General features: G+C 38.9%; 1 protein-coding gene across 2 annotated transcripts in view; it reads right to left on the bottom strand.

The window, feature by feature from the left end:
- The window catches only part of NEK7 (NIMA related kinase 7), a 149,674-nt gene that overhangs the window by 104,525 nt on the left and 19,502 nt on the right, over positions 1-25,647 (bottom strand). The window lies entirely within an intron of this gene.

Here is a 25,647-nt window from a genome sequence, read left to right as displayed (position 1 = left end):
TTTTAAATTTCTTTTCAGTGTACCAGAATTCATTGTTTATGCACCACACCCAGTGCTCCATGCAATACATGCCCTCCATAATACCCACTACCAGGTTCACCCAACCTCCCCCCTCCCTGCACCTTCAAAACCCTCAGGTTGTTTCTCAGAGTCCACAGTCTCTCATGGTTTGACTCCCCCTCCAAGTGCCCTCAACTCACTTCTCCTCTCCCTCTCCCCATGTCCTCCATGTTATTTCTTATGCTCCACAAATAAGCAAAACCATATGATAATTGACTTTCTCTGCTTGACTTATTTCACTCAGCATCATCTCTTCCAGTCCTGTTCATGTTGCTACAAAAGTTGGGTATTCGTCCTTTCTGATGGAGGCATAATACTCCATAGTGTATATGGACCACATCTTCCTTATCCATTCGTCCGTTGAAGGGCATCTTGGTTCTTTGCACAGTTTGGCAAGCGTGGCCATTGCTGCTATGAACACTGGGGTACAGATAGCCCTTCTTTTCACTACATCTGTATCTTTAACCCCCTTGAATTTTATATAATAATTCTAATCACAAAAATTAACAGACTTCAGAAATGACTGGCAGGAAGGGGAAAGGGTTACAAATGCCGTGTGAGAGTTCATAAAAATTTCATATTAAGTATTTTATTTTAAAAGCACTTACAGGGACGCCTGGGTGGCTCAGTGGGTTAAAGCCTCTGCCTTCAGCTCGGGTCATGATCCCAGGGTCCTGGGATCAAGCCCCGCATCGGGCTCTCTGCTCTGTGGGGAGGCTGCTTCCTCCTCTCTCTCTCTCTGCCTGCCTCTCTGCCTACTTGTGATCTCTCTCCGTCAAATAAATAAATAAAATCTTTAAAAAATAAATAAAAACACTTATAATTCCAATTGTCAAGTCTAGCTTTAAAAAAAAGTATCAGGAAAGCTTTTTTGCCAACAAAGTTTTGTTTGCTTTTTTTTTTTTTTTTCTTGAGCCTCCTCATCCCTAACCCGAGAGTCTGTCCAGAGAAGGGGGAGACCAGAGAGCACAGCAGGAAGGCTGCCCCTGCCCTGACTCCTGGGGAGACCGTGGGGGTACGAATGGAAGGAAGAACATGGAAGCCGAGCACCGCCTGCCTCTGGGGCTGTGCGCACAGCACTACTGAGGTGCTACAGCCATCTGCCTCCAACCCAAAAATAACACCTTCCAGAGTAGTAAGTTTCCACACTGAGGGCTGAGGCGAGTGGCTCAATGACTGACAGGGGATCCGCTAGAGAGGAGGGCCCCAGACCAGCCCTCTCCAGTCATCCTTGCGAACAAAGACTAGGTCACATTTTTTTCATATTCCTGACAACACCGACAAGGGCCCTAAAACGCTAATACAATGATTGATGCCTGCGAGCCCTGGAATCCTCGGCCGGTGGAACTAATGTGGAACTCCAGTGCTGCTCAGGCCACGTCTGAGTTATTTCTGGTTTGGAAACAGACGTGGCTGAAGTACCTCTGACTTTTTAGGTTCGGCCAAAAAGAGTCAGCAGACTGGATGCCCAAGATGAATGATTGTAATAAACTGTCCTCAGACATGAAATTTTAGCTTGGTGCTAAGTCCAAACTACAGTGTTCTTTGTGACTGCTGCAGAGTTTATAAAAAGCCTTCTGCTGAACAAAGGGCCTCCCAATTCTGATGGCTTTAAACTAGAGTTTGTCTCCAGCCAGTGGCAATATATCACCTATTTTGAAATAAAGCTTAAATGTGACTTTTCAAGTGCTTCTTGTTAATGGCCACTGTGTGGCAAAGGCCACACCTCCCACCCTTACTGCTTCCTCGACACTTAACACAGCTCCAGTACAGAAACCCTAAGTGTCTCTCAGTGTCACCTGTACTCTCCTGATAGACGATCAACGGAGTGAGGTTCCAGAGAGAGAGGAAATGGGAACAGAAAAAGCAATTTTAAAAATCAAGTGAGGACAATAAGAGAGAAGACAGAAAAATGCACTTTTAAAGCTACAGCCAATTCCTCAGAATATTAATGATGGATTCTATAAAAAGAACTGAATCTCTTAAGTTTGATCATCTAAAACAGAGATCAACAAACTTTTTCTATAAAGGGCCAGATGGTAAACATCTTGGGCTCCACAGGCCAACCTCTACTGAACTCACTCAACTCTGGAACAGCAAAGCAGCCACAGAGCATATATAAAGGAAGACGACTGGCTGTGTTCCAGCACAATTCTATTTACAAAAAAAAGGTACTGGCCACATTTGGCCCACGGGCCACAGTTTGCCAACCTTTGATCTGAAGTAACATTTGTTACTCTTTGGCCCAGTGAAAATCTGGAACCTCAAAAGTACTCTGTCAGCCCTTGTTATCTGACACCCTCTATAGTGAACTTGGGGCTTGCCCTTTTCTCCCACAAACTCCTGGTTTTTCAAATGGAACTAATAAAATGAGTCAATAAGATAAAACAAAAAACAGACCTCTTAAATTCATACTGAAATAAGACTAAAATATTTTGTGGTTATCCTAAATACTTCATGAATTTAGACAGGCCCTATGGAAAGATTTCTAGAGGAGCTCATCAATTTACACTTCTTTTTTTTTTTTTAAAGATTTTATTTATTTATTTGACAGACAAAGATCACAAAGGCAGAGAGGCAGGTAGAGAGAGAGGGGGAAGCAGGCTCCCCCGTTGAGCAGAAAGCCAGATGCGGGGCTCGATCCCAGGTCTCTGGGATCATGACCTGAGCCGAAGGCAGAGGCTTTAACCCATATTTACACTTTACCCAATTTACACTTCTTTTTTCCCTCCTTACCATCATGCACACAAATATAACCTTCTCCCACTAAAAAGTCCACAAATAAATAAAATTATACATGGAACAAACCCCATGATCATATAACATAAGGTGGGTTGTAAGTAAGGAACCAGGAAGGCTTCCTACTGACGTCCAATCATGCTGTCTTTTCTTTTCCCCACTATTCTGCACTATCTTTACCAATAACAAACAGCAAATCACTATCTCGGGCCCAGCCCCTCCCATATACAGCTCCACCAGGATTTCCTATAGACACCACAAACTCGATATCCACAAGTGAACTAACCATTTTTCCATTTTAACCAGTTTGTACTGCCTCCGACCATAAGTATCACTATCAAAAACCCTATGGATCCCAACAACTCAATATGATTAAGTACAAAATCGAGGGAAGGCACCCAGTAAGTCTATTATTATAAATAATCCAAGAAATCAAAGAGAAAGCAGTTGAGATGATAAAAAGCAAAGCAGAGATTCTGGCAGACTCATGGTGCTGGGGAGAGAAAAGTGGGTACAGAAAGCACGAAGGAGCAGAGGTCTGGGTAAACAGCCCAGACATTCAGCCAAGACCCTTAAGATAGACCAGCCTCCCCTTAATCAAGATGAAAGGTCATATGCCCACCAGGAAAAAAACTGAGTCCTTTCTGGAGATGGTGACACCATTCAGAGTCTCTACAACTTTTCAGACACACCTGCCACGCAATAAAAAAAAAATCACCAGGCTAGCCAAGAAATCATACACAGAACCTAACAGAAGGGTCGGATGGGAGTCAGACAACAGAAACAGTCTACAAAGTGAACCAGATTTGAGAACCATCAGAGATGAACCTTAAAATAATTATGATTAATATGTTCTATAAGTCAGTTGAAAATAAGGAGAATTTCATCCAAAAACCAAAATTTACAGAAAGAGACAAATGTACTAATCCCCAACAGAAACAAACAAAAGTCCTAACTGAACGCTGGCTCAAACAGATCAAAGACGCGCGGCAATCCCCAGGGTGTGCACTAATAGAATAGTGAGAGAATGTATAACTAGCAAGGTGACAGGGCAGGGGGTAGAATAACAACGACATAAACGGAACAGTTAAAAAAGGAAAGCCAAAAGGGAGGGCAAAATAGGAACAAAGAACAACTGGAACAGCAGAAAATAAATAACAGGCTCAAGTCCAAATCCATCAATAATGACATTAAATATAAATGAACTATGAATTCCAATTATAAGACAAAAATGATCAGATTTTTTAAAATTCTAAATGCCTGTGAGATAGGTCTTACATAGTGGAATGCAGGAAGATATTTTAAAAGAATGTAAAAGAAATACTATGTGAACACTGGCCCAAAATAGCTAGTGTAACTAAATTTATATTAGACAAAGTAGTTGTTACGACAAAAGGCATTATTACAAATAAGGAATTATATTTCATAAAAATAAAAGACTCAACAAGACAATAAGACACAACAATTCTACCTTTGGATACACCACCAAAAACCCTAAGCAGAAACCGATAGAACTCAAAGGAAAAAAGACAATTCTATAATTGAGAGTTGCAGGTTTTAAAAATACCTCTCTCAGCAACAAACAGACCAAGCAGACCAAAAAACTAAATAGTATATGCTGGAAAGAGTTAAATTGCCCAATAACTAACGGATGGCATTAAAGTGCAAGCCCTGGAAAAGAACAAAGTCTGAAAATCAAAAGCCAGCATCTGCAGCGGATGCTGTGGTGGGCCCCCCAGATAGCTTTTTAGGGCTGAGGCATTCGTCCTCCATGGGGCAGGGAAAAATAGCAGCTCGGGGCTTTCAGTTGAGTCCCGCACCAGGCAGCTGCACCCAGTGACTGGTCAGTGTGAGGGTACAAAGGTCCAGACCTCTTGCATCAATCTGTGACAATCCTGAAGGGCTATACTAGCTCCTGAATGGTCCCATGGGATTGGCTGAAGCCTTTGTTGCAAACTACACTGCAATTCACCTCCTTCTGCTCAGTCTTGTGTCCTTCCCAAGCTTTCAATGGGACAAAAGACCGATGCTGATATTTGGGGTGGGCGGGACGAAGAAACTTTCTGTTTATGTTTGGAAAACGAGGTCACATGATCAATCTTTCCTGAAATATAGGCGGGGAGATGACTAATTTGCTTTTTAGCATCTGTGGCAGATATATGCAAGGGAGAAGGTGGCAACAAAGGTGAGGCTGGTCAGTCTACAGTCTCTGCCTCCGTGCTGACCTAAGTAAGCCTCAATGTCCTCTTGGGGATAGCAGTAGCACCACTAGGTGGGACTTGGGGCTTTTCGTGTACTATTAAATCGCTCAGATCTTAGAACAATATCTTATAAGTGTATTTATTCAGAATTCCACAAATGAAGATTATGAGAATTACATGAATAATGAATTTAAGGCACTTAGCCCAGTGCTTGACATTTATTAACCTCTAAATGATACCTATTTTTGTTTTCAGTATGTGCGGTGATTAAGCATATCAATTTATTAAACAACATTAACAGAAATGTTCACAATTTGATTACACTTGTCATATTTTGTCACTTAATGGGTAATTGAAGATTGTCTTCTTGACATTTCCGAAAGAATAGTTTTAATTAATACAGTATCCGCCTTACTACATAGATACAGAGATAGAGACACACAGGCGTGCTGTTTCTGTCCTTCCTTTCTCCCTGCCTGCAATGTGGATGTGATGCCTCATGCTGAAGCAGCCATGTTGCTCCAGGAAAAAGGACAAAGAATCAGAGATACCAGTCCTGACCTCACTGAACATTACACCAAAGCCAGCAGCTATCTACACTTCCCGATTTCTCATTACCTAAGGAAAATAAACCCCCTTTTTGTTTATGCCATTGTTGTTACTTGAAGCTAAATGCATTCCTAACAGATCTGTCACAGAGCTAGTGAATACAGAACAGAGACTCAAAACTCCAAAAGCCTCAAACGGGATAATTTTTCTAGGAAAGCTTATTCCAAACTGTAAATACATGTATTTTCCACATATCAATGCTTGTTTCAAAGCCAGACAGCTGTAATCTGTAAAAAAAAAAATCAAGAAGATAAATCATTCAAGAATTCTGTTCTCTTGTCATTGTTTTTAACTTGATTGCTGTACTGAATAAACCTGTATGACCCCTTCATGATCTTGAAGTATAGAGCTTTTTATACACTACCATGCGAACAATAATGTCCTTCTGCTGTTTCAGAAGCATTAAGCTACAGAATTAATAATATTAAACTTTTTCCAATTTTCCTAGAATACAGAGGTACATAGAGTCTGCAGTATTTTTAGTTGGCAACTTTTAATCTTCACATTAAGACCTAAATCCAAGAAGATAAATGCCTTCTAGAAACAGAAGCAGTAACAGAAGATACATCTGCAGATATCTTTTCATTAAAAGAAGTAACTCGTTCCTCCTTAAATATGGGAGATTAATGTTTTCTTCAAACAAAAAATTCTCATATTCAGGTTAAAATCAAATTTTAATTTGATTTTAAAAAAGTCAATCCTTACCTCTCTCAGTTTATAGTAACAGGGCAATATTTTTAGTGGTTAAAGTTGGTAATTGTCTTGAATCCTCTAGAGCATCTGTAACACATTCCTGTGAAACCATGTATACACAACCAAACTCAAGGAGAGTCAATAGGATTGATTCCAGAAATACACACCCAATGCTTTGGCTGCCCTAGGTCCTATGAGAAGGTCAAGGTTCCCTGTCTTTTCTGTCTAGTGACGGATACAAACATGTCAAATATTGCAAACGTAGGCACAAGTGCTCCTGGAAGCACAAAAGCCTTTAAGTTGAATAGAAATAGGGATGGGGACAGTATGACCAGAGCCAGGAAGGCTTCCCATTGACGTCCAATCACTGTGTCTTTCCTTCTTCCCACTATTCTGCACTATCTTTACCAATAACAAACAGCAAATCACTATTTCAGGCCCAGCCCCTCCCATATACAGCTCCACCTGGATTCCCTATAGACACCACAAACTCGATATCCACAAGTGAACTAACTAACCATTTTCCCCCACAAACTGCCTCCAGCCATTTTCTACTTCAACCCGTAAGCACTGCCATCCACTTGGTCACTATGATAGACACTGGAATATCTTTCGCTCAACCCTGTCTCTCTCACATCCAATCACAAATTATTATTATTAATTACCAAATTACAACAATAAAAAAGAGTGAAAATAAACAGAAAATAAAGACCATAAAATGCCACAAAACCAAAAGCTGATTCTTAAACAAATAAATAAATAATAAAAAAATTAAGATAGGGCGCCTGGGTGGCTCAGTGGGTGAAAGCCTCTGCCTTCAGCGCAGGTCATGATCCCAGGGTCCTGGGATTGAGTCCCGCATCGGGTTCTCTGCTCAGTGGGGAGCCTGCTTCCTCTTCTCTCTGCCTGCCTCTCTGCCTACTTGTGATCTCTGTCAAATAAACAAATAAAATCTTTAAAAAAAAAAAAAGTTAAGACAAACATTCTTACAGCAAGATTGATCAAGAGAAAAGAATGCAAGGGTAAATAAGAATCTCAGGGGGCATAACTATAAATCAGCAGAATAAGAAATGTGGGGAGAAGGAGAGAAGAATACAAGTAATAGTAAGAATTATTTATGTCAGTAAGTCTAAAAACCTCAAGATGAAATGGACAGTTTCCTAAAAAACATGTGTTTGCATGTGTACAAAACTAATTCTCAAATATGAAATTAAAAGAAATCAAAAAATAGCCAAGAGATTTTTGAAAAACATTACCAAGGTAAAGGGCTTTTTCCAAACACATATTAAGAGCTATCGAAAGTACAAATGAAGCAGGAAAAAATAAGACCAACGGAACAGCCAAACAGCCCAGAACCAGAACTGCTCATGTATGAAAACTTCATGCCTGATCGAAGAGTCATTACACTTTAAGTAAAAGAAGTACAGACCAGGGGTACCTGGGTGGCTCAGTGGGTTAAAGCCTCTGCCTTCTGCTCAGGTCGTGATCCCAAGATCCTGGGATCGAGGCCCGCATCAGGCTCTCTGCTCAGCAGGGAGCCTGCTTCCCTTCCTCTCTCTGCCTGCCTCTCTGCCTACTTGTGATCTATCTGTCAAATAAATAAAATCTTTAAAAAAAAAGAAAAGAAAGAAAGAAAGAAGTACAGACCATTCAGTATGTAGTATGGAAGCAACTGGCTGTCAATTATTTTAAATAAGAAAAAAATACACTTATATGCCTACATACATAAGAATAACCACCTTGGACTGTACACAAGCATAAAGACCTAAAGGTGAAAGGTAAAACTTTAAAATGTTTGGAAGAAAACAGACAAGTATCTTCATGGCATCAAAGTAGAAAAAAATATACTTATTTCTTTAAAAGGTATGGCCATTAGACACTAACAAATCTAGTTTATTCATCAAGAAAGACAACTGAAAAGTGCAAAAAGAAGTTACAGACCAGAAAAAAAAAAAAATTACTTGAAATATATAGAACCAACTTGAAAATATTTGTAATACATAAAACCAACTTATATTAGCATCTAGGATTTGTAAAGAACTCAATAAACAAAAGATAATCCAATTTTTTCAAGACTGGCCAAAGACACGGACAGGTAATTTTCAAAAGAGCATTTGAAAAAATATTCAATCTCAGTACAAATCAAGGATATGCAAATTAAATTAACAATAGAATGCCATTTCTATCCTATCCATCATCAAGCTAAAAACTTAACATTCTGGCAAAATAAAACCAAGCCATGGAGCACCTGGAACTCTCATATACTATTAAATGGAGGGCAGTGTCCCCATGACTTCCCAATTCCCCTTCTGGGTAATATATTCCAAAGAAATTCCCACATGTGCACAAAAGACATACACAAGAATGTTTAGGGAAACAATGTTTATAACAGCAACTGTTGTCAAGAGCACTGGCTTTTGCCAACCCCCACCTGCCCCCTTCCCTAACTCCAGAGGAGAGTAACTGCCTGGGATGGCTTCACCCTCCAGGGTTCCAGTTTGAGAGCTCCTAATCCACTAAGTGAAAATAGAAGTGACTTGGAAACTTGAATGCTGATCTGTTAGTGTTTTAAGACACTTTAAACAAGTAAAAGTGATATTCGGAAATACAGCAAATAAAGTAACAGCCAATGCACCAAAGAAAATACTATATAAAATCTATGACTACCCCTTTTCTATTTATCTAATAGAAAATGTAGCAAAATCCTTCTGTGGACTTAGTAAAGTTATCACTCTAGTAAGTTCCACCTATTGCCAATAAAATAAAAATTATCATCCTTCTCTTCTTGGGCCAACCTCCTAATACATGCTGAAATTAAAGAACAAAATAAAATACGTCCAGGAAAAAAAAAGGACTAAATTTCTAAATTTATAATTATGATAATGATTATTCATTTGGAAAAACTATATTTTAATTCGATCATTTCATAAAACAGCATATTCAATTAAGTATGAATTTTGTTAAATCTTAAGCCATCTAAAAGCATTAAAGAAAACTAATGGCATAAAAACTCCACCAGACAGTTTGATTTGGTTTGCCTGTTTCATGAGAAAATATCAGGATATAGATTTAGGAAAGTGGAGGCATGCTAAAATTTTGAGGAGTCTCTAAAAGTCTATTACATTTGTTACAACTAACTGAAAACTGTTAACATGTTCCCATATGACTGCCGTAAAATAAACTAAATTACAGTTTTTCACAGTGGATTTTGATGGCAATTCTGATCATATTAGGGATTTTGGATATTTTTTACACATTTTCAAGAGAAAAAAACTGCTCAAGGAATATTTTCATCAGAACATTTTCATCTGTTTCATTTGTTTCAAGTATAATACCAGCACTTTTGGAAATAATATGACTAAGAGTATAGGAAAGAATTATTCATGGTATTTGGAACAGTTAATTTCGTGTGTCAAGTTGACTGGGCCATGGGGTGACCAGATATTGGTTAAGCATTGTTTCCAAAGTGTGTCTGTGAGGGTGTTTCTGGATGAGATTAAGATTTGAATTGGTAGACTTGAGTTATGTAGACTGTCCTCCCCAACGTGGGTGGACCTCATCCAATCCTTTGAGGACCTGAACAAAAAAAAAGACTGAGCAAGAAAGAATTCAACCCTTCCAACTGACTACCGAACTGGAACATTGGTTTTCTCCTGCTCTTGGACTGGGGATTACACCACCGGCTCTACTAGTTCTCAAGCCTTCAGACTTAAAAGTTATCCCACTGGCTCTCCTGGTTCTCAGACCCTTACACTGATACTAGAACATACAAAATAGGTTCTGGTTCCAGGGCCTTTGGATTCTGACCAGAACTACACCACCAGCTTTCCTGGGCCTCCAGCCTACAGATGGCAGATTTCAGGACTTCCCAGTCTCCATAATCATGTGAACCAATTTCTTACAATAAATCTTTTGTGTGTGTATGTGTGTGTGTATGCGTGTGTGCATGTATGCGTGTGTGTGTGTACAGAGCTAGAAATATAGCATGTGGCATAGGCTGAGGTAAGCACATACACAGAGAGAGATGTATGTTTGGGTAGGTGTATCCCATTGGTTCTGTTCCTCTGGAGAACCCTAAAACAATATTGTACTCTTAAATTAACATTTGTTTGTAGAGCAATACAAATCAAATAATTACATAAACACAAAAGAATGATCCCCCTTTTTCTAAATTACTAAAACCTAAAGTTAAGTTTTAACTTTTAAATCAATTAGTATACAAATCTTTATTCATTCTGACAACTTCTTAAAATCTTAAATTCTTAAAAATGCTATTCAATTGAGTTGTTACATTTATTTTTTTTTAATTATTTATTTATTTATTTGACAGAGATCACAAGTAGGCAGAGAGGCAGGCAGAGAGAGAGAGAGAGAGAGAGAGAGAGAAGCAGGCTCCCAGCTGAGCAGAGAGCCCGATGCGGGACTCGATCCCAGGACCCTGAGATCATGACCTGAGCCGAAAGCAGCGGCTTAACCCACTGAGCCACCCAGGTGCCCCTGTTACATTTATTTTTAAAAGCCTATCATCGGGGCTCTTTTGAGCATAGTTCTAAAAATACAATGCAGCTGCACAAGGAATGAATAAAATAATTTTAAGTTGTTGATTCTAAAAGAATAAATATTTTAAAATATTTTGAAACATACAATTAGCCTTCATCTTAAAAGTTCTTAACATCAATCTGAATGTTTAAAGAGATCTGTAAGTGGGTCATGAGATATTTGCTCCCAGGCTGAAAATCTGTATACAAGTTGTTCCCTGGAAAGAATTTTCAACCAAAAGTTATAAAAACCAAAAGAAGAATTAATAATGGAAAGTCTGACCTAACATCAGCCTGACTGCTATGATGGTATTCTACTCAGCAGTGTCCTATGAATGTTCATTCTACTCAGAGTTTGAATGATCCTTAGTTCTCTCAACTTGAAAATACCAATAATCTACTTTTTCTCTCAATTGTGCTTTATGTATAACTAATCAAATTATAAGAAGCTGGTTCATACAATCAGGGCCTTACTACATCATAATAAACAAAAATAACAAAATTTTTAAGTGTCTGTAACATTTTTCATTTTATTTTTCAATGCCATACTAGAACCAGTTAAATCATAATTCAAAATACATAATAAGCCACATTTCAACTAAATTTTAACCCTGACATATTTCCTAAGCAAATCATTAATTGAGGACTTTGAAAAAGATACTTGAGAGTAGTAATTTTACTGAAATATCACTGGCATAAAAATCTTATTTATAAGCTACTAATGATTATTTTCTACTCATTCAAGTTGGTTCAGGGTAGTAAAAAGAAAACATGAGAGTCAACAAACATGGATCCAAGATCAGGTTCTACTTCTTACACATATAACCTGCCACATGTTACTGAATCTCAGTGAGCATCAGTTTTCTTCTTTGTGCAAAATGGGGATGGTGACACTTCCATGACCTACTTCACAGATGACTTGATGACATAAATTATGAATATGTTTTATGAACTCTGAAAGCAGACCTCAAATGCAATAGGTTACTATACTATGACACATATGTTATTTGAAAAATAACTACTCTTATAATCTTTTTCATCTTACCTAGAAAGTACTATCAAGAAAGCCAGTCTGTCATGGGTCCCACGTGCCCTGAATAGTCTCACTGAGTACACCAAACTACAAGGTGCGCTGACCTTGAGCCCTTTCTGTATCTAGTGACCAAGGTAAGCACAGTGTAACTTCAGCACAATTGCTCCTTTCCTAGGTGAACGTTGACAGGTTTGCTCGCTACTTGCCACAAAAGGTGTAGAGCCCTTAGTCCTACGTTTCTCAGCTGTAAGCCATCTCCCTGAAAGCAGAGCCACCACCCAGATGTCACGTCTCACCACAGTACTTGTGAGCAGGAAAGCCAGCGGCGACCCATACTGATGCTCTTGCTGTTGGTGTATTTTAAACACCGTCTTGCTCTGATAGCTAAGTCTCGCTGCCTACTTTCGCACCTATGAAGCTGTGGCAAACCAACCTGCTTGCTTTCTTAGTGATTTCCTTTGGGATCTTGTTACTTCATGCATTCTCTATGAGGTTTGGAAATATCTTGGTCCAAGTAGTATGCTAAGATACGAAACAGACAGTGATTTTTTGGAACTCCTCCAAAAGGGCCCAGCTAGAAGACAATGTGGAGACAACTGTTAAAATACGAGTCCCCTGAAAAGAGATGGATGGAATCAGCACCAAAGAAATTTGGTCCAAGAAATTTGGTACTGAACTATGGGAGACCCAAAGCATACAACAGGCTGAAACCAAAGCAGTCTGGTTGAAACCAAAAATGCCTCTACAGATCCAGATTTCTCCCTGGAAATCAATCCCCAACTACTGGAAGATCTACAAAGCTGAGTGGCAACCACCGTTAAACACAATACTCCTTCAGTACCTCCACTACCTAATTTTGTGCCCTTGCACCCTGACTTACCAGCATTTAAAGAAGATGGAGAGAGGGAGCCAAGATCTCTCCAGTCCCAAGGGAGGACCGCAGGGGAAGAAAAGACAGGTGAGAGACAGAAGCTTTTCTGGCTTTTTTGGTACTGATACTAAGTAGCTATCTCATCAGCTTCTCTTGAAGGGAAGACGGAAGCCACACATTCAACTAGCTGAAGTCCCCTATCTCCAGGTGGGGACATTTGAATCCCTGCTGTGCGCTGCCACCTACAGTTCCTCTCACTGCTGAAGATACACATGGTATCAATGTCTGACGTACTGTAGTTGTACTGTATGTGCTCATTTAATCCAAGGGGTCTTTTCTCAATGCAGAAGATACGCTTGTTGGAGGGGATCACAGAACAAGTGCATAACAGATTGCCTAGTCTGGCAGTTCTCTCCCTATGTTACACAACAAAAACAATACAGAATTCCAAATAGAAAAAAAAAGAAATCACGATTTTGGTTAAAAACCCCAAGGCAGCAAGAATACTGAGATGTGATATTTCTATAAAATCAGCTTGTGTGGCCTTGTGAAAAAGACTACTGGGAGCTGGAGGCCTACAGTGGACTGCCACCCCCTGAATTCAGTTGTCGCCCCTGTTGGCTCTGGCTACTCCCAGTACCGTGACTGTGACTGAACCAACGGCGCGAACTGACCACACTGGGTATGCCGCCTTCTCCGCCATTGCTAACATCTTCCTCCCGCTCCCCCCAATGCCTCTTTCCTAATCCCTTTGGCACGGTAAGATCAGTATCAGTTTACCTTCACCTGCAGGTTCTAAGACAGGTTTTTACTAAATAGCCTCAGGGGCACTAGAATTCTCCTGGCATTTCCACAAACGCAATTTGGAAGAAGGCCTTTCCCTTCAGGAAGGACTTGGTTCCACTATATGTTCGTGATATCCTGCTGACTGTTAGGCTCAATCAAAAAAGAGCAGGTAGCAAGGGCTTTGGAACAGAAACTGACTCACACGAAAGCCCAGGGGTGGTTCATTAATCCTGATAAGACACGGGGACTTGCAAATTCCAAGGCAAATACTTGGGGCAATGTGAGCTACCCTGAGTCAGTAAAGGAAAAATTACTCATCCTCTGGCCTCCAGCTACTAAAAAGGAGGCCGGGCAGTAAGTTGGCCGGGGACTGGAGACAACATGCACCCCAACTAGGCGATCCTACTAGCGTTACACAGACTCCTGGTTCCATAAAGCAATTCAAGTACTATTCCCTGGCAGGAGAATTCATGCCCTAGAGCAAATGGTCAGGAACTGATCCTTAATTTTATTTATTTTTATTTTATTTTTATTTTTTTTTAAAGATTTTATTTATTTGACAGAGATCACAAGCAGACAGAGAGGCAGGCAGAGAGAGAGAGGGAAGCAGGCTCCCTGCTGAGCAGAGAGCCCGATGTGGGACTTGATCCCAAGACCCTGAGATCATGACATGAGCCAAAGGCAGCGGCTTAACCCACTGAGCCACCCAGGTGCCCCCTGATCCTTAATTTTAGCCGTGGGACCATGCAAGCTCAAGGAGATCAGTAGGTCAGTTTAAACTCTCTTGCACAAGCCACAATGGATAACGCTCTAGCCTTAAACTACACCCTGGCAGAGCAGAATATGTACGAATTAATACCACTAGATGGTGGAACAATTAGGGCCAAAGGTAACTATTAGAAAAGGCTACCCATCATGGGTCCCAAGAGCCCCTATATATCCTCCTCACCAAATGCACCAAACTGCAAGTACACCAACCGATCCCCTGTCTGCCAGCCAGCTGTAGCTAGTGATGTAGGTCAAGGCAACCAGAGGATGACTGAGGGAGTCTACTTGCTCCCTGCTGGATCCCCAGCCAGGGGGACAGGCCTGCTTATGGCTTCCTTCCATCAGTGTTACACCTGTAGCCCTGGCCTCTGACACTGACCCAGCTCAACGAAAGCACAGCAACCATCCAGGTCCATCTCACTGTTCCTCGGGACTTGCAAGCAAGAGAATTCATGTGGTGATGCGGAGGTTCCTGCTGCTTGCTCTGCTACAATGAACGGTTCTTGCTCTCGTCTCTGAGTCTCACCGTCTACTTTCAGACCTACAGAGCTGTGGCAAGACATCCTACTTGCTTGCTTCGTCACTTACTTTAGAGCCTTGGTACTCCTAGCCAACCTGCACCAATGGCCAGCAAGTCACAGTACTAACCAACAACACAGTAACAACTTGTTCCATACACAGCAAGCCAGCACGTAAACCTTTAAAAGAAATTGTAGAAGAGAAAGTTCCACAAATCAGGATTTTACTTTGATGAATTTAACTTCTGATTTCACCAAACATCACAACTGATAATGCCTTAATATCACCTGAATGCATCTCCAAACAGAAAATTAAGTAAGCAGAAAGATAACGGGTCAACAGCTATAGAAATCATATCAATTCTATCCTTTCACAAACAAACAAAAAAATCTCCACTAATCATTTTACTGTTCTAAACACATTTATCACAAGTCTAAATAAAATGACCATTAGAAAGGTGATCAAGCACCATAAATCTTGCAACTAGTTAAAAAAATGGTGGCATAAATTATCTCTTTCCTGCACTGCACAGCTCCCTTGAGACAAGGCCATCTTCCAGGGCCAAGATACTGTGTATATGCTTTTAAAAAGAAAATGATTTTATAGATTTTTATTTTCACTTTCAATATTTCAGTATGCACCCTCTGGTACATCCTCAGGAAACTGAAATCGAAATGACATCTGGAAGACGACCAGCAACCAATCCCCGAACTGAGTGAGTCCTTCTCTAAACAAAACCCAGCTTTATATAGTTACATATAATTTTCTTATGCAAACTCTGTTGAAACAAGTAACAGTTACTATCTTTCTCCTCTCTCTGGCCCTTTTCATCCATTGTTATTCCCTCACCAATTTGTAGTTAAGGCTTAAACACCGACCATACAATGTGCAGAAAAAAACTGCAGTTCAGGCTATCTGAGGAAAGTGTCTGTTTTCTTATCAAAATCAACAATTTTCAGCTCTCTAAGGCTGTTTCGCCGGGTGACACTTGAGTTAGCATGAATGCGGTGCTCTCAGTTTTTAAGAATACAAGAAAAAACACACTCACAAATTAACCTACACTTCATAATTGTTGTTCACAGGTATGTTCTGTACGCAGTACAACACTCATTTGTGTGAGGAAAAATGTCAGAGTAATAGTCTTTAATGTTTAAATCGGTTTGGGCACAATTAAGAAAAAGAAAAGAATTAAGAAAAAGAAAAGGCACACTCTTTGATGTATGCTCCTTTTATATCTGTAGTATCAAACTTATTCCCACCACTCGGGAGACATCAAAAGGTCACTACAGAAGGCAATAAACACTAACAAAAATAGCTTCCAAATCCATCATACCCGGGGGGAATAGGGAGATCAATGTTTTCCAAGAAAGGAAACATAAACATCAGCCACAACATTAAAGTTCTGAGGAGAACCTGGTCAGTTAGGCAAAGCGAAATCATACATGCTAAAAACCCAGATTCAGTCATTAGGAAGGCAATATAGCTGTCACCTTAACACATTTAATGCATAGATAGCCACAAAATTAGGGGAGATAAAAATAAAACAATCATAGCTGATTTGGGGGAAGGCCCTGGTAAATTTATTTTTAGGTCAAAATGCACAATGGGAAGCAAGTCAGTATAATTATAGATCAAATCTCCTAATCCAGTATGTCTTTTCCAATTATTGGCAATTCACAAATCACACTGCCTTTTTCTTCTATTTTCTTCAGACCCATTCAATTTGTGTTTTACTCAATGTCATGTGTACATGACATTGTCATGACATTGACATTGTCATGACATCGTCAATGACACATCTAATTAAAAACCTTTAACTTAATCCATTTGAATATTTTTATGTTTACACCCTTACCACATTATTTAAGGGCCTATTATATGCCAGGGACTATTCTAGACTCTGCACAAAACCACCTGCACAAAACTGACACGGGCTCTGCCCCCCAAGGACCTTGTGATCTAGTTAAAAAGACTGACTTTGAGGGGTAGTGTGAGAAGTTTGACAAGTGAAAAATGCAAGGTGATAAGGGAGCATATAATAGAGTGTGGGGTAGGGGACTGTCAAGGAACTCTTCCACTGCAGAGTATACGCAGGTAAGTAGGATTTCATTCAGTAAGGGGATACCTGAAGGGGAAGGACTGGCACAGAGAAGGCACTGCGGGCAGCACTGTCTCCGGATAGGAGGTAGTCTGTCTCTTCCAAGTACTCATTTATATACAGAAAGGTTACATTTCACGGACGGTCAGAGGTGGCTGTTAACTTTCAATATGTCAAAACTTGGTATTTCTTGAATTTCTTACGTTTTATATTAGACCACTATAATTCAAGAAATGACATTCTTAGTTCAAGTCAGAACAAGACTTGAATACGATTTTAATAGATCTATCAAAAAAGTTTTACTTTTTTGAATGGAGAGAAATTCACTCCCTCCCTCCCAGGGAGGTATAAAGTGAAAAATGTACGTCTAAAGTAGTTTCACAAATCTGGATCACACACAAAAGGAGGCAATCATTGATAACACTTCTTTAAAACAAAATATCTGCCAGAAAACCTGGCTTATCTCAACTGATGGATGCAAATTCCCAATCATAACAAGCAAAGTTGAAACACAGACTAAGCAAAAAAGCTTCCCTTTTGAGAAAAGAAAAATACAGAACATGGACAGTAACTGCTAGGTAAAAGAAACACCTCAGAGGGGGAAGATGGAAATCTATACTAATGTACCCAGTGTCTTGCTTGTTTGTATTCTGGAAACAGAAGAGTGAAGACATTCTTTTTAATACAAATGTTCTTAGTACCTTTCTGAAGTGTCTTGTCCCCAGACTCTCCCAGAACCACCAGCAGTATTCTATTTTGGCTTAGAATATTTTGTCACTGCATTAATGAAGATAAGGATAATCTTGTAATCACTGCTTCCATCACTGTTGTGTTGCATTATGTGCATACATGATTTAAAGTTGGTAAAGCTACTTTAAACAAAAACCAAATTAAGAATCCTTAAGTCCACCATTAGTCCCAAATCTTCAAGATTTCTGAACGATCTAGAAAAATAATGCAAGAGCTCTATAGATATCTAAGCAGTTTAACTATTTAAAATGGAAAATATATTCTGAATTTTCCAAAAATAACCATGTAAAATTGGTCTCTCAAACAGGCTGACAGGAAGTCAGCCAAGCCTAACAACTGGTGAAATAAAGTTCAGAATTGCACAGTGCTTTTATCCACTCATTCAAAAAAATACTACTTGGTTATAAAGTCAGAAACTAATTATCATAAAGAATTCTGATGCCTAATTAAGTAAAATATTATGCACATTTATTTATAATGTATCTACCATTTGTGAAAACAGTCCAATGAATAATGTCAAAGCCTTGCACACTACTAGAGAACTTACTATATCATGGATAATCAAGGAATATTAAGCAACATCAACACATTTTTTAAAAACAACAATCTGGCATATGCATATCTCATTAAAAAAATCAATTTAAAAAGAGTGATTGTTAATTAAGCATCAAACTGTTTAATGGAACAGGTACTACCAATCCACACAATGTCCAAATAAGTCCAAGAGAGGCCTCTAAACTCCCAGATTTCTATGTGTGATGTCCTCTTCGAAAAAAAACAAAAACAAAAACAAACATATAAAAAGAAACTAGAATACAAAAGAGGAAAAAAATTTTTTTTATATTTTCTTCACATGATTTTTGAACTACTTAAGGGTTCCTGATGACAAAAGACATTTAAAATGCCTTCTGAAGTCATTTGCTATGTTAATCTTGTTAACACTGTGTCCCCAATGCTTAGAACATGTTAGACACACAGTAGGCACCCAAGTATTTGCTGAATGAATGAAAAACATAAGGTCTACCTAATCCCACTTTGTCTTAGTGAGCTTAAAAAGCTAGTGGTTAAAAAGTTGTTTTGGTTTTTTTTTTAAGATTTTATTCATTTATTTTTGCGAGGGGGTGGGTGTGAGGGAGAGTAGGTGGTGGTGGGCTGAGAGAGAAGTAGGAGTCCTGCTGAGCAGGGAGCCAGATGAGGGACTCAATCTCAGGACCCTGGGATAATGACCTGAGCCAAAAGCAGGTTCAACGCTTAAGCAACTGAGCCACCCAGGTGCCCTAAAAACTGACTTTTATTGCTAATTTAGAAAAAAAAGAAAAAAAAATCAGGAATTTGGAATTTTGTTTCATGAACTGATTATTACACACGTTTTGGACATCATTAACTGTAAATGTTTATTTGCTGTAAGTCAGAAGTACTTCAGAGTAAAATGTTTATAAGGCTAGCATGCAAAATAATCAATTCACTGCAATTAAAGCAATTATCTTAGAATACCTGTCACTATATCTTCCACTGTATCATCCCTTGGTTTAAAAATCTCAAATTGTTCTCCACTATCTTTAGAATAAAGTTCAAATTCCTTAGCCTGGATTGCAGGCCTCTATTTATTCAATAGGAATGTACTGACTTTCTTCTTTGAAGCTGGCAGGTACTAAGGATAAAAAGATAAACAACAAATGGACCTTTCCATTAAAGAGTTCACAACCTAGTGAAGAAGTGTTCAGAAGCATCTGGCAGAGATACAGCCAGTAAAAATTTTTTTTAAACTCTCAAGTTTCAGGCTCTTAGGTACAATCTCAAGATTGGTTCTCAGATGGAGAGTTATAGAGCTGGTTTTTCATTTTACAAATACCACTTTGGCATCTATAAGGGAAATGAATCAGAGCCTCATGCCCCACTACTTTTGCCAAACTGGACATTTCTGAGCTTTAGAAATCCTAATTTCATCTACCGCAATGGCTTCCCCTCAAAGCACAGCACAAATCCCTATGCTCCCATGGGACCTTCCTGGAGTCCATTCAAATCAAAAGAGAACTCCCCTTCCTTTGATGTCGCAGTAGCAGCCCTCTCCTAGGGCATATTTCCGAGCCTCTAAGGACCTTCCTTATATTGTTAATGACACTATCAGTCCAGATTTTAAAGTCCTTGATAACAAAGGCTGTGGTAGATTCCTCTGAATCTCCCACCATATTTACCACAGTTCTTTTTCCACAATACGCCTTCACAAGATAAAATGAATAACTATTGATTATCAGCAGTTGGATTGTATCTACTGAAACATTAGAGTGTGTGAAAGTCCGTAAGTAGGTGGTTAGCACAGAACAAAGAAAAAAGAGTTTAAAAAGAACAGTTCCTCAAGTCCGAAAACAGAAGCACGATTTCCCAAAAAATAACCCTAAAAGCCCTGCATTGTTCTTTTCCAGATAGCTTAATTATTCATAACACTTACAGCAATTAAAGCCACAGGTCTAGCACCAAGAATACCAACCAGAAAACCAACCTTAAGTCTTAATTCATGATTATAATCTTGGACCATAATAAGAGAGCAGGCATATACAAATTTATCTTTCTCTCTCTCTCTCTCTCTTGCTCGCTCTCGCGCGCACACACACACACACACACATACATTTACTCACGTCCATTTTCTTTCTTTCCAATTCAAAGCCTAAGATTAAAGCAGCCTTGCCCACTTAGAAATAGAGGTCAAACTGATCTACTTATTATTTAATATACAATTAAACAATAGAGAAAAATCTAGAATGGTGAAACCATTAATGCATGTCCAACAACACCTCCCTAACTGAAAGCTAACCATCACAGATTATGTACACATCTAACTCTTTTGGGATTTACAGTTTTGTAGGCAAATATCAAGCATATAGAAGCTGATTATTCTGATACCCTCTATTGACTTCTCTCTAATGCCTATCTTTTGATTATTTCACTCTTTATTTCCATCAAACAGAGATAAATCTAAAGAACATCTACCCATATCTTGTTTAATATGTCAAACACAAAGACATTTTTAAACTGTACATTTTATCATTTTTATATTTAAAAATAAAACCCAGTGTCCTAACAAATGCAATTATTTTATTTGACACAGTTTAACAAGGTCTCTATTTCAATTCAAGCACTTACCCTTTCACATGCTACGTTTAAGAAACTGATTTGCCATATGCTGGTAAATGTTAAAATACAGTTTAAATTCATTATGTGGATTAGTCCACCATCCAGGCAGAATTTTCCAAATAATCATTTCTTCCATTATGGCACTGCATGAACTCTAAGAATCATGCAACCTGCTAATTTAGAACTTTATTTTTGTTACTGTTTACTCCTTTGGTAATCTTACCAATATTACAGAGGAGAATCTCACAGACACAAATAATACAAGGGGAAAAACACTAGAATATGACAAAGAGGCAACAACTCTTAAGCCACTTTCTTTGTGACATCTGACCAATCCCTCAGAACCTTAGTTACCTCAAAGATCACATGAAGATACTGGATTACATGATCTCCAAAATCCCTTCCAGTCTCAAAAGTCCACTCAATACTAATTTCTTAAACAAATAATAAACAAAAAAAGTCATGTTGGATAAATTCAGAGGTTTTTTTATTCAAGTGGAATAGCAGCTATAAATTGTTATTATCACAGAACAGAGCCTCCTAGGAATGCACAACTAATTCCCAAGCCATCCCTTATTAAAGTCTTCATGGAAGACAGCACTACTGGGGAACAGTCAATAAATGGTCAGTTAATTTGAAAAACAAAATACCAAGAAGGAAAAAGGTTTGATTGCTTTGAATGACATATCAAGTATCTAGCTAACCTCACAAAAAAATTAAGTTAATACTTCTGGGTTTGTTGTTTTCTGAATTATTTAAAGATGATGGATGCAATGCTCTAAGATTCCAATTTCTAATTATTAGTCTCCTCGAAGTAGCCTGGGAATTACCATGTGCTTAAAGTTAATGGAAAACAATATATAAAACCGGTGACATTCTCAGTTTCATAACTTACCCACTTTTAACTTTTCCCACACAGTTATTTCTCTCATATTAAAAATCAATCTTTGGGGGCACCTGGGTGGCTCAGTGGGCTGGGCCTCTGCTTTTGGCTCAGGTCATGACCCCAGGGTCTTGGATCCAGCCCCGAATCTGGCTCTCTGCTCAGCAGGGAGCCTGCTTCCCTCTCTCTCTCTACTGCCTCTCTGCCTACTTGTGATCTCTGTCTGTCAAATAAATAAATAAAATCTGAAAAAAAAAAAAAAAGTCAATCTTTGGGCACCTGCGTGGCTCCAATGGTTGTCTGCCTTCAGCTCAGGTCATGATCTTGGAGGGCCTAGGACTGAGCCCCACACTGGGCTCCCTGCTCCCTGGAGAGTCTGCTTTTCCCTCTCCCTCTCCATCTCCCCTCTGCTGGTATGCTGTCTCTCTCTTTCTCAAATGAATAAATAAAACTTTAAAAAATAATAATTTTTCAAAAAGTCAATCACGTTATAAGTGTATGTTTAAAGCATCATTACATGGAGTATTTTAAACAGTTTTTCCTATCATAAATCAACACTGAAAGCATGTGAGCTACAAAGCCATTCCTTATTCACACTTTCAGTAAACGACTGCGACTATATGAATATAAAATTATTTAATAAGCCTGAGAATTTGTTTTCTGAAAATGGAAATTATATGTCCTCTTGAAAATACCTCATGTGGGTTCTCATTCAATAAGCAAAGCTACATTTCATTTGACTATTTTCCTAAAAGAGTATGATGATTACCAAAAATTACTACACAGTCATAATTATCAACAAGAAAATGCTGTACCCAAAAGGGAAAAACATGTTAGGTAACAACAAAAGTTAAGAATTCTAGCCCTGCCTCTATCATCATCCAGCAAATGCAAGCTTAGCAAATCCATCTGCCTTCTCAGGGCCCTTCCGATGCCATCTGTCAAATGAGGAAAAGCCTGCCCATCCCTCAAGCAAACTCTTACCAAAAAAGAAAACTCATTTGAACCTGTTTTGTCATATTTTCATCTAGCAATACAGTTAAAACAACAGGTTTCAGTGTATATCCTGAATAAATTACACTTTATAATACGTAACGAAATGTTAGCAACATAAATACTGATTCTGACTTATTACATAATGGCACTGCACATTAATTCTCTCTCTGTAATGCAAAGGCTTCTAAATATTTTATTTATTGAGAGAGAGAAAGAGAAAGCCTGCCTGTATGCAGGAGGAAGCGGGCCACAGGGGCCTAGGGAGAGGGAGACAGAATCCCCAGGAGAGGTAAGGTGGTGAGCACTGAGCCCGCCCACCCCTGGGCTCAATCTGAGCCCTGAGACCATGACCTGAGCCAAAACCAAGTGTGGGATATTCAACAGAACTCAGCCACCCAGGCGCCCCTACAATGCAAAGGCTTTTATTTTTTTTTTTTTAAAGATTTTATGTATTTATTTGACAGAGAGAAATCACAAGTAGATGGAGAGGCAGGCAGAGAGAGAGAGAGGGAAGCAGGCTCCCTGCTGAGCAGAGAGCCCCATGCAGGACTCGATCCCAGGACCCTGAGATCATGACCTGAGCCCAAGGCAGCGGCTTAACCCACTGAGCCACCCAGGCACCCTGCAAAGGCTTTTAAATGTTATTTAAAAGTTCATTCGTAATTTGCGACTGAAAACCCAAAAGAAAAAAAAGGAAAAAAATCTTCATGTTTCCCTATTGCCATGATTTTTAGTTTCCAAATTCTGTGTTTACACATACTCTTCCAGCAAAATGAGTACCAATATGCTTACTGACATCTTACACACTTACCAGTTTTGTACATTTAAAGAAGTTTTCATGGGTATCTTCTCAAAACTTCACAGTGGAGTGAATGGGGAAGAATTTCCAGATGACAGATGAGGAAACTCAAAAGAGAAAAGCTAGAGGACTTATCCAAGATTACATAAGAAGAAAACACTAGAACTCAGATTTCCAGACTCCTCTAAAGCAGTACCACATGCAGGCTATTTTGTGTGTTTATATATAGACACAGGCTGTAATGGCAGCTTCTTCCCGGAAATTGAAAGACTGCAGAAATCTGCATATGAATGAAATTTTCCCAGGCCCTGCAAAGCCACATTTCAAGGCTAGGGTTTCATGGGCGGTAAGGCAGTCCTAAGGCCATAGGAAAACTATTCAGCTCAAAATCCAACCACATCCTGAACCAGCCTCAGGTCCAAAATCCCTTGAATTTCCTACATGAACAAACAGCTCTGCCATCACAAGAGTCCTCCTTATGCATCCTACTTTACCAAGGATAATACTTCTGACCAGGAGAACGCTTGGGGCTTTCCAGTTTAACTGAGCAATGAGTCACTGACAGCAGAAGTGTAAGGCATACAGTATGATGGATATACATACATTGTGAAATGATTAAAATGATCACTACATTGGTTCAGCAAGAATCCATGATCTCATATAAACACAATAGAGAGCAAAAACAGAAGAAAAAAGGAAACAAAAGTTCTCCTTGTGATGAGAACTCTTAGGATTTACTCTTTAAATAACTTTCCTATACAGAGCTAACTATAGTTGGGTTATACATTACATCCGTAATATTGACCTTATAACCGGAAGTTGGTAACCTTTAACCACCTTCCTCCAACTCTCCCTCGCCTCACGCTCCTCTGCCTCTGGTCACCACAAATCTGATGATCTCTTTTTCTATGAATTTGGTTATTTTTGGTTTTGGTGTCTTTGGTTTTAGATTCCATATATAAGTGAGGTCATACCGCACTTCTTTCGCTGACTTGCTTCACTTGGTATAATGCCTTCAAGATCCGTTCACACTGTAGCAAATGGAAGTTAAAACCCCAGTAAGATACCACCTCATGCCTCTTAGAACAGCCATCGTCAATTAGGACGGCCATCATCAAAAAGATGAGATAACAAAGGCTGGCAGGGACGTCTAACAATGGGAATCCCCGTGCACTGTGAGTGGGATTGTAAACTGGTACAGCCACTATGGTAAAATCCTCAAAAATTAAAATGGAGGATGGAGGAGCCTCAAAAAATTAAAAGCAGAACTACCATATGATCCGGCAATTGCACTTCTGGGAAGATATCCAAAGGAAATGAAAACCCTAACTTGAAAAGATATCTGTACCCCTTTGAACACAGCAATATTTGAATTTATAAATATAATTTGTGTAATTATGATATATAACAGAGTATTACTCAGCCATAAAAAACCAGAATAATCCTTTTTAAAATAGTATTCATAATATCCCTTTACTGTTTAAGAATCCTTACAAATTTCTGTCATTTAACCATTAGACCAAATTTAAAACCACCTTAAGAATTCAAAGCTCAGTGGGTTAAGCCTCTGCCTTCAGTTCAGGTCATGATCCCAGGGTCCTGGGAACGAGCCCCACATCGGGCTTTCTGCTCAGCAAGGAGCCTGCTTCCCCCTCTCTCTCTGCCTGCCTCTTTGCGTACTTGTGATCTCTGTCAAATAAATTAAAAAAAAAAAATCTTAAAAAAAAGAAATTAAAAGCCAGGCCTAGAAGTCTGTTGTGAAGGCAACATGTTAACTTTAATTCTTCCATAGTTACTGGTCTATTAAGTTATTACATCTTCAGTCAATTTAAAAAACTGTTCTTTTACCTTATTTAGTTCTTTTCTTCATTAAATTTTACTCTGGAATTTGTACTGTTACTCTTCTACCTTTTCTGTGGTGTTTTCCCAATAAACCCTGACCTACCTTTTTTTACTTTTAACTCTTCTAGGTTTATTTGTGCTAAGTATACCTTTCAAAAACAGTACATAGTTGAGGATCATTTTTTTAGCCTTATTCAGTCTTTTAAAAGGGAAATATAATAAACCATATGTAAACTGTTTTGCTGATACTTGTCTTTCTTAAACCTTATTGTTTCCTTGCTGGTTTTCTTTTTCCATCTTTTGCCATAATCTTTAATCTTGTCTAGCTAT

Source organism: Mustela nigripes, chromosome 10 (genome assembly GCF_022355385.1).
Source record: "Mustela nigripes isolate SB6536 chromosome 10, MUSNIG.SB6536, whole genome shotgun sequence".
Taxonomy (NCBI): Eukaryota; Metazoa; Chordata; class Mammalia; order Carnivora; family Mustelidae; genus Mustela; species Mustela nigripes.
The sequence above is the reverse complement of the archived record's forward strand: the minus strand, read 5'-3'. Positions and strand labels throughout refer to the sequence as shown.